Source organism: Schistocerca piceifrons, chromosome 6 (genome assembly GCF_021461385.2).
Source record: "Schistocerca piceifrons isolate TAMUIC-IGC-003096 chromosome 6, iqSchPice1.1, whole genome shotgun sequence".
NCBI lineage: Eukaryota > Metazoa > Arthropoda > Insecta > Orthoptera > Acrididae > Schistocerca > Schistocerca piceifrons.
The window spans coordinates 544,557,022-544,570,621 of record NC_060143.1 but is presented as its reverse complement, the minus strand read 5'-3'; positions in this window follow the sequence as shown (position 1 = coordinate 544,570,621).

Genomic DNA, 13,600 nt, shown 5'->3' with positions numbered 1-13,600 from the left:
TAGGTTCACGGCTAACACCACCGTAGACTGTTCTCCAATATTACAAGAATAGCTAAAGAATTGCATCAATCAGCATGATAAAAATTATCATTAATCACTTCACTCACAAAAATTTATCTTCTGCTCTTAAGGTACTGGTTGACCTCACCACCGTATATCGTTCGAAATACAGAAAAAAACAGTTAAATATATGTCAGAAAAAAAGAAACAATAATCGCTAATAGTTTCTCCATTGATAATATAACCTGTGGCCTCAAGTTACCCCCTCCCCCCCAATAAACACAACCATCGTATATCACGACATATTAGGAATAAACAGCATATTTTAGAAACTTTGTAAATTACAATAGTAACTAACACAAACACAGATAGCATTTAATAACAGACCGCTTACACGCTCTGCAACGTAAAGTCATGACGTCAAGAGGACGTCATCGGTGAAACCACACGCATAGAATCTGAAAGAGCACTTGTCAAAGTTGTCACTGTTGAACTAAGCTGTTAATTTGAGAATACATGATGAAAGCACATGAACTTAAAAAAATTAAGTGTAGAGGTCTAACTCTACAAGTAACCACCTGACGTTTGAAACCCCATAAAAAATTTAAACGAAATGCTATTGCACGTTATTACTCTCAAGAACTTCATATTCCGTAATCACACCATACTCCTCTACATGCTTCAATTTTCCAGTACTTCTCCACTAATACACATTCATTTATTAGCTTTTAAGATATTCTCACTCGAGATGATTGTGTATACTCAATAAATATACAAAGTTAAATGAATAGCTCATACCTACTGAGGGTCCGATGCAGCTGGCCTCCGAAGCTGGGCGTTCGCTTTGCTGTGAGCTTCTAAAGCTCCTCAAGAACTTTAAAATGTTTCGCTAGATGTGCTCGAAACACAAAATGCAAGACTGCAATAATTAATTCACAACTGAAGCTCCTTACACACAATAACTCGCAGAACGAATTCACGAATTCGTATGGATACTTCGAGTACTCCAAAGAATACGGAAGTAATTGCTACACAACGGTCCACAACGGTTTACGTGAGATGGCATTGTTGTTTACATACCCAATATCCTCCCCTGGTAGCTGAGTGGTCAGCGCGACGAAAGTCATACCTAAAGACCCGAGTTCGATTCACGAATGTGTCGGGAGGTTTTTCTCCGCTCAGGGACTGGGTGTTGCGTTGCCCTTATCATCGTTATTTCATCCCCATGGACACGCAAGTCGCCGAAGTGGCGTCAACTCAAAAGACTTGCACCAGTCGAATGGGAGGCCCTAGCCACACGGCGATTCCATTTTATCAGTTAACCGAAATCCCAGTAAAGCAATAACGTTAGCAACGTGGATATAAATGTTAGACAACCACTGAAACAAAATATTATATAAGTCAATTGAACATTTCAACTTTACATAAAATAGCATCGAAGCATAACGACATCGAATGCTGATGCCCTCGATCCCGCTTTTAGTCATGTATTGAAATGTTATGTCACGCGTAAAAATTGATTCCTTCAGCGCATGTGACTTCCACCAGATTCGACGTCCGTTTGTGTGATTCCACTCATTGTTTCCTAGTGTAGTGATTTTCTATATTGAAACCTGGTTGTCAAGGGAAGGCCGTAGTCATTTATTATTGGTTGCCTTTAACAGTTACACACATTTATTATTAAAGAAGTAGTTCCAGACTGAACAATAAATTAAAAAATACCACGCTTTATTAATGAAAGCATAAACGAGAGCAAATGACCACAATCATGACTGAAGACCTTACACGCCAGGAACGGCAATTATATAAAAAATTTAGAAACCTACTGTATAACAGCGAATAAAAGCAAAGGTTAATTAAAAGAAACAAGCAATTGACCACAAACAGGTGAAATAATATGATGGTAATCTTGTAACACAACCCTTACACTGATACAGTCTGGCCTGCAACGGAGGGTGGAAACCTACAAACAGCACCAACGCGAGCACCAGCACGGCTCATATACCCTTCGATTAATCTCCTCATCGCGAAAATGGAAGACTTGTCAATGCGACGCACCACATGCCTCATACATATTTTTATTGGCCTCGTCCATGTTTCTTACTACTTTGTTAATACAATCAAATTATAAATTGATCGAGTGTCCTTTTTACACAGGGTGGTCCATTGATAGTGACTAGGGCAAATATCTCAAAAAATAAGCATCAAACGAAAAAAACTACATTCGCCGGATAGTTGCGTTATTTACGGTAACAGGAAGTGTTCAGCCACATGTGTAACGTCAACTACGACCTGCAACAAATTATGAAGCCCAAGTAGGTCTTTCAGCTGCTGTCGCCGCTAAACCACACATCAGTAGAAGACAAACTGCGCGAGAATCGGGACTCTCAAAAACGTCGGTGTTGAGAATGCTACATCAACATTGATTGCACCCGTACCACATTTCTATGCACCAGGAATTGCATAGCGACGACTTTGAACGTCGTGTACAGTTCTGCCACTGGGCACGAGAGAAATTACGGGACGATGACAGATTTTTTGTACTCGTTCTATTTAGCGATGAAGCGTCATTAACCAACAGCGGTAACGTAAACCGGCATTATATGCACTATTGGGCAACGGAAAATCCACGATCGCTGCGACAAGTGGAACATCAGCGACCTTGGCGGGTTAATGTATGGTGTGGCTTTATGGGAGGAAGGATAATTGGCCCCCATTTTATCGATGGCAACCTGAATGGTGCAATGTATGCTGATTTCCTACGTAATGATCTACCCATGTTACTGCAAGATGTTTCACAGCATTACAGAATGGCGATGTACTTCCAACATGATGGATGTCCGGCACAATCTCGCGTGCGATTGAAACGGTATTGAAAAGCGTATTTCATGACAGGTGGATTCGTTGTCGAAGCACCATACCGTGGCGCGCACGTTCACCGGATCTGACGTCCCCGGATTTCTTTCTGTGGGAAAAGTTGAAGGATATTTGCTATCGTGATCCACCGACAACACCTGACAACATGCGTCAGCGCATTGTCCATGCATGTGCGAACATTACGGAAGGCGAGCTACTCGCTGTTGAGAGGAATGTCGTTACACGTATTGCCAAATGCACTGAGGTTGACGGACATCATTTTGAGCATTTATTACATTACTGTGGTATTTACAGGTAATCACGCTGTGACAGCATGCGTTCTCAGAAATGATAAGTTCACAAGGGTACATGTATTACATTGGAACAACCGAAATAAATTGTCCAAACGTACCTACATTCTGTATTTTAATTTAAATAACTTACCTGTTACCAACTATTCGCCTAAAATTGTGAGCCATATGTTTGTGACTATTACAGCGCCATCTATCACAAAGCGAAAACAGGGGTCCAACAAAAAAATTCATATTTCATTACGTACTACACGAATATGTAATAAAACTGGTGGTTCCTAATTTAAAAAACGCAGTTGATATCCGTTTGACCTATGGCAGAGCCATTTAGTAGGCCAACCATAGGGCCATCCGGATTCTCCCTTCAAGTTTCGTTCTTTGTAGTTTTTTCGTTTGACACTTATTTCATAAGATATTTGGCCTGGTCACGATCAGTGGACCACCATGTATATTTTAATTGAAGTTCTCCTAAAAAGAATCATTTTAAAAGGCGAACTTAAAAATAAACTAGGCGGGGTTTGAGAACAGAGGCCCAACATGCTGCCTTGAAAGGTACTCTTCCGTTCTGGAACTTTTCCTTGAATTCCCAGGCGGAAGGATACTAGCCGGAAGGTAAGATGCTGCATAGATTCTCCGTAAGGTCACCAATGCGATGTCGAGGCAGGTGTGGAGGCAGTGGAGGGAGGAAGTCTCCTTGTCACCGAGTCCTGCCTGCTGTTTCGACGTCCTAGGCTACCAACTTCAGATCAAGCTAGATCAGATCACAGCTGGAGCTTTTCGCAGCAGCTGGCGTCGTACAAAATTACCCACGGAGATGATGCAAATCGTAACTATAGGTACCTGTCGTTAGATAAGATTAGAAAAGTCTACATTTCAACAACATTGGTTTGTAGCATTATGTTACAGTCTGATAAGCAGAAAATCTCCTGCTCACTCTCCATTGCCGCCATACGCCTACCTTCATATCACTCAGTTATCCTTTCAAAGTGGACGTTCTACAATACGGTGCTGTGCAGTGGAGAGCTTCACTCTTATCACTATGAATGCATATTCACGTTGGAAAGCAACAAGTAATTTTAAAGTTATCAATGTTAGACGATCTGTTTCATTAACTAATGAAATTATAAATGGTTTTATCGTTTCAAATTTGTTCGGTGGTTCAGAAAGTAAGTATCGGTCTAGGCCACAGGGTTGTAACCGAGGTTTGTCTGAAGCATTTTTTTTTTTTTTTACATTTACCAGTTCTTTCAAGTTTGACAATGATTTCTGTTAATGTGATAAATGCGAGGTTAATCTATTGCTTGTATTCCATGTTAAACTGCAGAGCCACCTGTAACAGACTCGCTAAATCAATTACAAGAATGGAGGAAGCAACACTTCCAAACTACTACGGTGTTCGAACCAGCTTTCGTATTGATGATTCGAGTTTTACTATTACATTTATACATTACATCGATTATCCTTGTATACTTCAGTAATATTTTTAAATACATTTGAGTGATTAGCTGAGTATACACTCCTTTCTCCTCAGAGTGAAGGTATAAAATTACGCTAAACAAAATTCCCTTCTTTTTAGATTAAATAACACAATGGGATTATGTGTTAGATAATACTCTGGAAAGCATAAATAAAATTTTTATTCCTTATCTTCTTTTTTCTAAAAACATTAAATCTGTCATACAAGACATACTGTTGTTGTTGTTATGGTTTTCAGTCCGAAGATTAATTTGATGCTGCTCTCTCCCCCCCCCCCCCCCTACTCTCACATAGCTGCAAATCTACTGTAAATTGCATCCAGAAAAAGCGGTTGTTGTCTCAGGGAGGGTCCTATCAACCAATCCCAGCTATATCCTGGTATAAAACATGTGGAAACTAAATACATTATCTGTCGCGTAAAGGGACGCGATTTTTATTTTCTCAGATGTCGATGTCCGAAACTTTATGTCATAGCTGCCAAAAGGCAGCAGTGTCTGACGACGCAATAAATGCATCAGTTTCTCTTTAGGGGGACCTGGACGTGCACGGGCTGCATTTTCATAGCTCGCTGTCAGTGCACATTACTCTTCATCTACAATGAATAACATTAACTCAAGCTGTATAAGGATATTTATTAAAATATCTCCTACAGTTTAAAAATTACAGTATTTTGCCTAATAGGTGTTTTTGTAATACACTTCCCATTCAGGTACCATTTTCTGGTCCATCGTCAGTCTAATAGCATTCAGACTGTGACAGACCGCTGTCAACATTCATAGGAACACATTATGCCTCTCGTTTTGTAGTTTGTAGTATATCTGAGGAAATAGGAAAAGCCTTATTACACCACATTATTATTTTGTCTAAAAAATACCGCTAAAATTATATACAGAATGACAAACATAGATCATTTCTGCGATGTATTACGCACAATACAAAGATGCTATCCCATTCTTCACTTGAGGGAAATTTGGTGAACATGGATGAAATCATTGAGAAGTTATATGTACCTAATGTTCTGAAAACGTAGTTTCGAGAAAATGAGAAAAGAATATTCACAGTGTTTTTGACGCACCGTATACCTCTTTCAGAACATTCCAGCAGCATAATCTTCCTGGCCAGCTGCTTCTTTATCATCTGTAGACTTCTTCAGGGGCCTTTTCCTTACACTGGCTTCCACAGCTTCAACTACTCGCTGACGATCTATGGCAGTCAGAGCAGCTATCCTATTATTTCCTGGCTGGATGCCTAATTTGTCCATTACTTTTATCCTGATGGTTACACCATCATTGAAACACATGACAGCATCCATCGCACCCATTTTGAGTACTGTCCATCCAACAAACACAGTTTTTGGCACTCGTTGCGACACGCAGATGTTGAAACCCTCATTAGGGTTTTGCTTACGGCCATGTAGACATTTGCTGAGTAATTTTGTATCTGAAAGGTCCCTGCATATTGGCTTTATTGTTTCCATGACTGTGGCAGGCAAGAAATGTATATGGTGCTATTCCTTGCCAGTCGCATGAGCGTGGCTGGTTTGCAGACATTTGCTCAAAGAGCGTTTAAGACCAAATCAACAACTGAAAAGTAGATAAAAAATACATTTTTTGAAAAGGGATAAAATTGTCTTTCAGATGGTGACAAGAATTGTTTTCGAAAATTTCAGGCATTTCAAGTCCATGTCCACTTAACAATTAGACATATCAAGTACACTTTTTAAAAAATTAAAGAAAATACGACGCAACAAGAAGGAATTATACCAATGGCGCGGAAATCAGTAGATGTGATGTTCATGTACAGACAAATGAAGGAGTCCCATTTCAAAAACTGAATGGTTTATTCACGAGAAAGAGCTACACAAATTGAGCAAGTCTGTAAGATAATTATCTATGTCTGGCGCTTATGCAAGTAGCTGTTCGGCTGGCATTGATTGATAGACTTGTTGCATGTCGTCCAGAGGGATATAGTGCCAAATTCGGTCCAATTGGTGCTATAGATGAGCAAAATTCAGAGTTGTTTGTAGGGCCCTGCCCATGTTGTTGTTGTTGTGGTTTTCAGTCCTGAGACTGGTTTGATGCAGCTCTCCATGCTACTCTATCGTGTGCAAACTTCTTCGTCTCCCAGTACCTACTGCAGCCTACATCCTTCTGAATTTGCTTAGTGTATTCATCTCTTTGTTTCCCTCTACGATTTTTACCCTCCACGCTGCCCTCTAGTACTAAATTGGTGATCCCTTCATGCCTCAGAACATGTCCTACCAACCGAACCCTTCTTCTAGTCAAGTTGTGCCACAAACTCCTCTTCTCCCCAATTCTATTCAATACCTCCTCATTAGTTATGTGATCTACCCATCTAATCTTCAGCATTCTTCTGTAGCACCAAATTTCGGAAGCTTCTATTCTCTTCTTGTCTAAAATATGTTTCACTTCCATACATGGCTACACTCCATACAAACACTTTTAGAAACGACTTCCTGACACATAAATCATTACTCGATGTTAACAAATTTCTCTTTTTCAGAAACCCTTTCCATGCCATTGTCAGTCTACATTTTATATCCTCTCCACTTCGACCATCATCAGTTATTTTGCTCTCCAAATAGCAAAACTCCTTTACTACTTTAAGTGTCTCATTTCCTAATCTAATTTCCTCAGCATCACCCGACTTAATTCGACTACATTCCATTATCCTCGTTTTGCTTTTGTTGATGTTCGTCTTACACCCTCCTTTCAAGACACTATCCATTCCGTTCAACTGCTCTTCCAAGTCCTTTGCTGCCTCTGACTGAATTACAATGTCATCGGCGAACATCGAAGTATTTATTTCTTCTCAATGGATTTTAATTCCTACTCCGCATTTTTTTTTGTTTCCTATACTGCTTGTTTAATATACAGATTGGATAGCATCGGGGAGAGGCTACAACTCTGTCTCACTCCCTTCCCAACCACTGCTTCCCTTTCATGTCCCTCGACTCTTATAACTGCCATCTGGTTTCTGTACAAATTGTAAATAGCCTTTCGCTCCCTGTATCTTACCTCTGCCACCCTCAGAATTTGAAAGAGAGTATTCCAATCAACATTGTCAAAAGCTTTCTCTAAATATACAAACGATAGAAACGTAGATTTGCCTTTCCTTCATCTTTCTTCTAAGATAAGTCGTAAGGTCAGTATTGCCTCACGTGTTCCAGTATTTCTACGGAATCCAAACTGATCTTCCCCGAGGGTAGCTCCTACCAGTTTTTCCATTCGTCTGTAAGGAATTAGAGCATGTATTTTGCAGCTGTGACTTATTAAACTGATAGTTCGGTAACTTTCACATCTGTCAACACCTGCTTTCTTTGGGATTGGAATTATTAATTCTTCTTGAAGTCTGAGGGAATTTCGCCTGTCTCATACATATTGCTCACCAGATGGTAGAGTTTTGTCAGGACTCGCTTCCAAGGCTATCAGTAGTTCTAATGGAATGTTGTATACTCCAAGGGCCTTGTTTGGACTTTGGTCTTTCATTGCTCTGTCAAACTCTTCACGCAGTATCATATCTCCCATTTCATCTTCACCTGCATCCTCTTCCATTTCCATAATATTGTACTCAAGAACTTCGCCCCTGCATAGACCCTTTATATACTCCGTCCTCCTTTACGCTTTCCCTTCTTTGCTTAGAACTGGGTTTCCATCTGAGCTCTTGGTATTCATGCAAGTGGTTCCCTTTTCTTCAAAAGTTTCTCTAATTTTCCTGTAGGCAGCATCTATCTTACCCCTAGGGAGATAAGCCTCTACATCCTTACATTTGTCCTCTAGCCATCCCTACTTAGCCATTTCGAACATCCTGTCGATCTCTTTTTTGAGACGTTTCTATTCCTTTTTGCCTGCTTCATTTACTGCATCTTCATATTTTCTCCTTTCATCGATTAAATTCAGTATCTCTTCTGTTACCCAAGGATTTCTACTAGCCTTCGTCTTTTTACCTACTTGATAGTCTGCTGCCTTCACTATTTCATCGCTCAAAGCTACCCATTCTTCTCCTACTGTATTTCTTTACCCCATTCCTGTCAATTGTTCCCTTATGCTCTCCCTGAAACTCTGTACAACCTCTGGTTCTTTCAGTTTATCCAGATCCCATCTCCTTAAATTCCCACCTTTTTGCAGTTTCTTCAGTTTTAATCTACAGTTCATAACCAATAGATTGTGGTCAGAGTCCACATCTGCCCCTGGAAATGTCATACAATTTAAAACCTGGTTCCTAAATCTCTCTCTTACCATAATATAATCTATCTGAAAACTTCAAGTATCTTCAGCGTTCTTCCATGTATACAACCTTCTTTCATGATTCTTGAACCAAGTGTTAGCTATGATTAAGTTATGCTCTGTGCAAAATTCTACCAGACGGCTTCCTCTTTCATTTCTTAGCCCTAATCCCTATTCACCTACTACGTTTCCTTCTCTTCCTTTTCCTGCTCTCGAATTCCAGTCGCCCATGACAATTAAATTTTCGTCTCCCTTCACTAATTCAATAATTTCTTTTACCTCATCATATATTTGATCAGTTTCTTCATCATCTGCAGAGCTAGTTGGCATATAAACTTGTACTACTGTAGTAGGCGTGAGCTTCGTGTCTATCTTGGCCACAATAATGCGTTCACTATGCTGGTTGTAGTAGCTTACCCGCACTCCTATTTTTTTTATTCATTATTGAACCTACTCCTGCATTATCCCTGTTTGATTTTGTATTTGTAACCCTGTATTGAAATGACCAAAAGTCTTGTTCCTCCTGCCACCGAACTTCACTAATTCCCACTATATCTAACTTTAACCTATCCATTTCACTTTCTAAATTTTATAACCTACCTGACCGATTAAGGGACTGACATTCCACGCTCCGATCCGTAGAACGCCAGTTTTCTTTCTCCTGCCCATAGAGCACCGAATGTTCTCAATAGCGGAGAGATCTGAAGACCTTCCTGACCAAGGTAGAGTATGGCAATCACCAAGACAGTTAGTAGATAACCTTCCAGTGTGCGGGCTGACATTATCTTGCTGAAATGCAAGTCCAAGATACCTTGGCATGAAGGGCAAAAAATATCGGCACCGTACCGCTCTGCTGTAAGGGTGCAGCGGGTTACAACGGAAGCGGCCTTGCTATGAAATGAAATGCCACCCCAAGATATCATATCTGGTTGTCGGACTGTATGATGGCCAACAGTCACATTGGTAGCCCACTTTTATCTGGGGCGTCTTGAGATACATCGTGGGTGGTCATCGGGCCTCAGCTAGAAGCCAGAATCATCACTGAAGACAATTCTGCTCCAGCCAACGCTCTACCAGGCCGAATGTGCCCAGCACACTGCGAACCATCTTCTGGTTGTACATAGGTCGATGGTAGTCGCCTCTCTAGGTCACCCGTACTTATAAACTCTGTGTTCGGCGATGGTCCGCTCATTTTTGCCAGCATCGTTGAATAGTTGCTTGGTTTCCTATTCATATGTCGATCGATTGGCCAATTACTCCCACCAGCTTCTTTGAACTCAACTACATTTCTTCTTTCAAATACTGTCATCTGCTGACATTAACCACGAGCATGTTTGCAAGGCATAGTGACTGTCAAACTGAGTACACGGAATGAAATCCTCAAATACTTTATGCGCTGGTATCATCATGACCCCTGTTTACTATTCTTGCCAGGTGTGCGGTGACATTGTGCTCCAGCAGTCACACATTCATTCATCAGTCGCCGAAGCATGCAGTTCTTCATTTTCCGTCGATACCTCTGTGAATAACCATTTGTGACCAATTTGAGTCGTTTTAGTGTCTTAGACTGTATATTTGATGTTAAGAACGAAAGAGAAGCAGAATTCTTATAATCGTTTAGAGTCAGAAATGTGTGCTAGTTACCGTCTACGACTCACTGAAAATGGTTATTTTAAAGCATTCAATTAGGCTCGTTTTCAGTCGTATTACAATGATCACGTCATCGTTGTGTACATGAAATACCTTTATGACGACCTGAACTTTGATGAGGACACTTATAATAATGTGTTTGAATTTTGGTGTAGGAACAGCTGCCGTTCTCCGTCAAATAATGAAACCAGATACGTTAGTGGTATTGGACGTTGAAGTTTGGATCAAAGTAGACTTTTTAACTCATATCAACAGTAGTCCATTGGGTGCAGGTTGGACGTTGGGCAGGCCAATCGATTTCTGCCATGGTACATAAAACAGCTAAGAACACAAGACATAGTAGAAAACATTGGATATCAAAGGAGATATTGGACATATTTGATTAAACAAAAAAATATAAAGATGCAGAGAATGAAGTAAGCAAAAGGGAATAAAGACGTCTAAGGAATGAGACGGACAGAAAGTGTACAATGGATAGGTTGGAATGACTAGAGAACAAATGCAAGCCCATAGAAACATGTGTAACTAGGGGAAAGGTAGATACCGCCTATAAGAAAATCAAAGAGAGCTTTGAATATAAGAAAACCAGCTGCATGAAATCGAGAGCTCAGATGGGAAGGCAAGGAAGGGAAACCGAAAAGGTGGAAGGAGTATATAGACATCTACACGTACATGCATACTCTGCCAATCACATTTAAGTGCCTGGCAGAGGGTTCAACGAACCACATTCACAATTCACTATTATTCCAATCTCGTATAGCGCGGGGAAAGAATGAATACCTATATCTTTCCGTACGAGCTCTGACTTCCCTTATTTTATTGTGGTGATCGTTCCTCCCGATGTAGGTCTGTGTTAACAAAATATTTTTGCATTCGGAGGAGAAAGTTGGTGATTGGAATTTCGTGACAAGGTTCCGTCGGAACGAAAAACGCTTTTCTTTTAATGATTTCCAGCCTAAACCCAGTATCACTTCTGTGACACTCTCTCCCACATTTTGCGATAATACAAAACGTGCTGCCTTCCTTTGGACATTTTAGATGTACTCCGTCAGTCCTATCTGGTAAGGATGCCACACCGTGTAGCAGTATTGTGCAAGAGGACGGACAAGTGTAGTGTAGGCACTCTCCTTAGTAGGGCTGTGTCTTTCCAATGAAACACAGTCTTTGGTTAGCCTTCCCCACATTTTCTATGTGGTCTTTCCAATTTAAGATGTTCGTAATTGTAATTCCTAAGCTTTTAGATTATACTGATTTATAGTGTAACCGAAGTTTAACGAGTTCCTTTTAGCACTCATGTGGATGACCTCACACTTTTCGTTATTTAGGGTCAACTACCACTTTTCGTACCATTGAGATATTTTTTCTTCTAAATCGTTTTGCAGTTTGCTTTTGTCTTCTGATGACTTTATTAGTCGATAAACGGCAGCGTCATCTGCAAACAACCGATGACATCTTCTCAGATGGTCTCCCAAATCGTTTATATAGATAAGGAACAGCAAAGGGCCTATAATAGTACCATGGGGAACGCCAGAAATCACTTCTGTTTTACTCGATGACTTTCCGTCAGTTACTACGAACTGTGACCTCTCTGACAGGAAATCACAAATCCAGTCACATAACTGACACGATATTCCATAAGCACGCAATTTCACTACGAGTCGCTTGTGTGGTACAGTGTCGAAAGCCTTAAGGAAATCCAGAATTACGGAATCGATCTGATATCCCTTGTCAATAGCACTCAGCACTTCATGTGAATAAAGAGCTAGTAGTGTTTCACAGGAACGATGTTTCCTGAGGACATGTTGACTGTGTGTTACTAAATCGTTTCCTTCGAAGTAATTCATAATGTTCGAACACAATATATGTTCTAAAATCCTGCTGCATATCGACGTTAACCTAATGAGCCTGTAATTTAGTAGATTACTCCTACTACCTTTCTTGAATGTTGATGTGACCTGTGCAACTTACCGGTCTTTGGGTACGGATCTTTCGTCAAGCTAACGGTTATATATGATTGTTAAGTATGGAGCTAATAGATCAGCATACTCCGAAAGGAACATAACTGGTATACAGGCTGGGCCAGAAGACTTGCTTTTATTAAGTGATTTAAGTTGCTCCACTACTCCGAGGATATTTACTTCTACGTTACTCATGTTGGCAGCTGTTCTCGATTCGAATTCTGGAATATTTACTTCGTATTCTTTTGTGAAGGTATTTCGGAAGGCTGTGTTTAGTAACTCTGTTTGGCAGCACTGTCTTCGACAGTATCTCCATTTGCTATCGCGCAGAGAAGGCATTGATTGTTTCTTGCCGCTAACATACTTCACATCTGACCAGAATCTCTTTGGATTTTCTGCCAGGTTTCGAGACAAAGTTTCGTTGTGGAAACTGTTATTGGCATCTCGCATTGAAGTCCACGCTAAATTTCGAGCTTCTGTAAAAGATCACCAATCTTGGAGATTTTGCGCCTTTTTAAATTTGCCATGTTTCTTTCGTTGTTTGTGCAATAGTGTTCTAACCCGTTTTGGGTACCAAGGAGGATCAGCTCCATCGTTTGTTAATTTATTTGGTATAAACCTCTCAATTGCTGCCGATGCTATTTTTTGAATTTAAGCCAGATCTGGTCTACACTTGTATTATTAATTTGGAATGAGTGGAGATTGTCTCTCAGGAAGGCGTCAAGTGAATTTTTACCTGCTTTCTTGAATAGGTATATTTTTCGCTTATTTTTCGAGAATTTGGAGATTACAATATTCAGTTTCGCTACGACAACCCTGTGTTCAGTAATCCCTGAATCGGTTTTGATGCTCGTTATTAACTCAGGATTATTTGTTGCTAAGAGGTCAAGTGTGTTTTCACAACTATTCACGTGGTCTCATGAACTAACTGCTCGAAATAATTTTCAGAAAATGAGTTTAGGACAATTTCGGATGATATTTTATGCGTACCTCTGGAATAAAACTCGTATTTTCCACAAACATATTGAGGGTAAATTAAAGTCATCACCAACTATTATCGTATGAGTCGGGTAAGTGTTTGAAATCAAATTCAAGTTTTCTT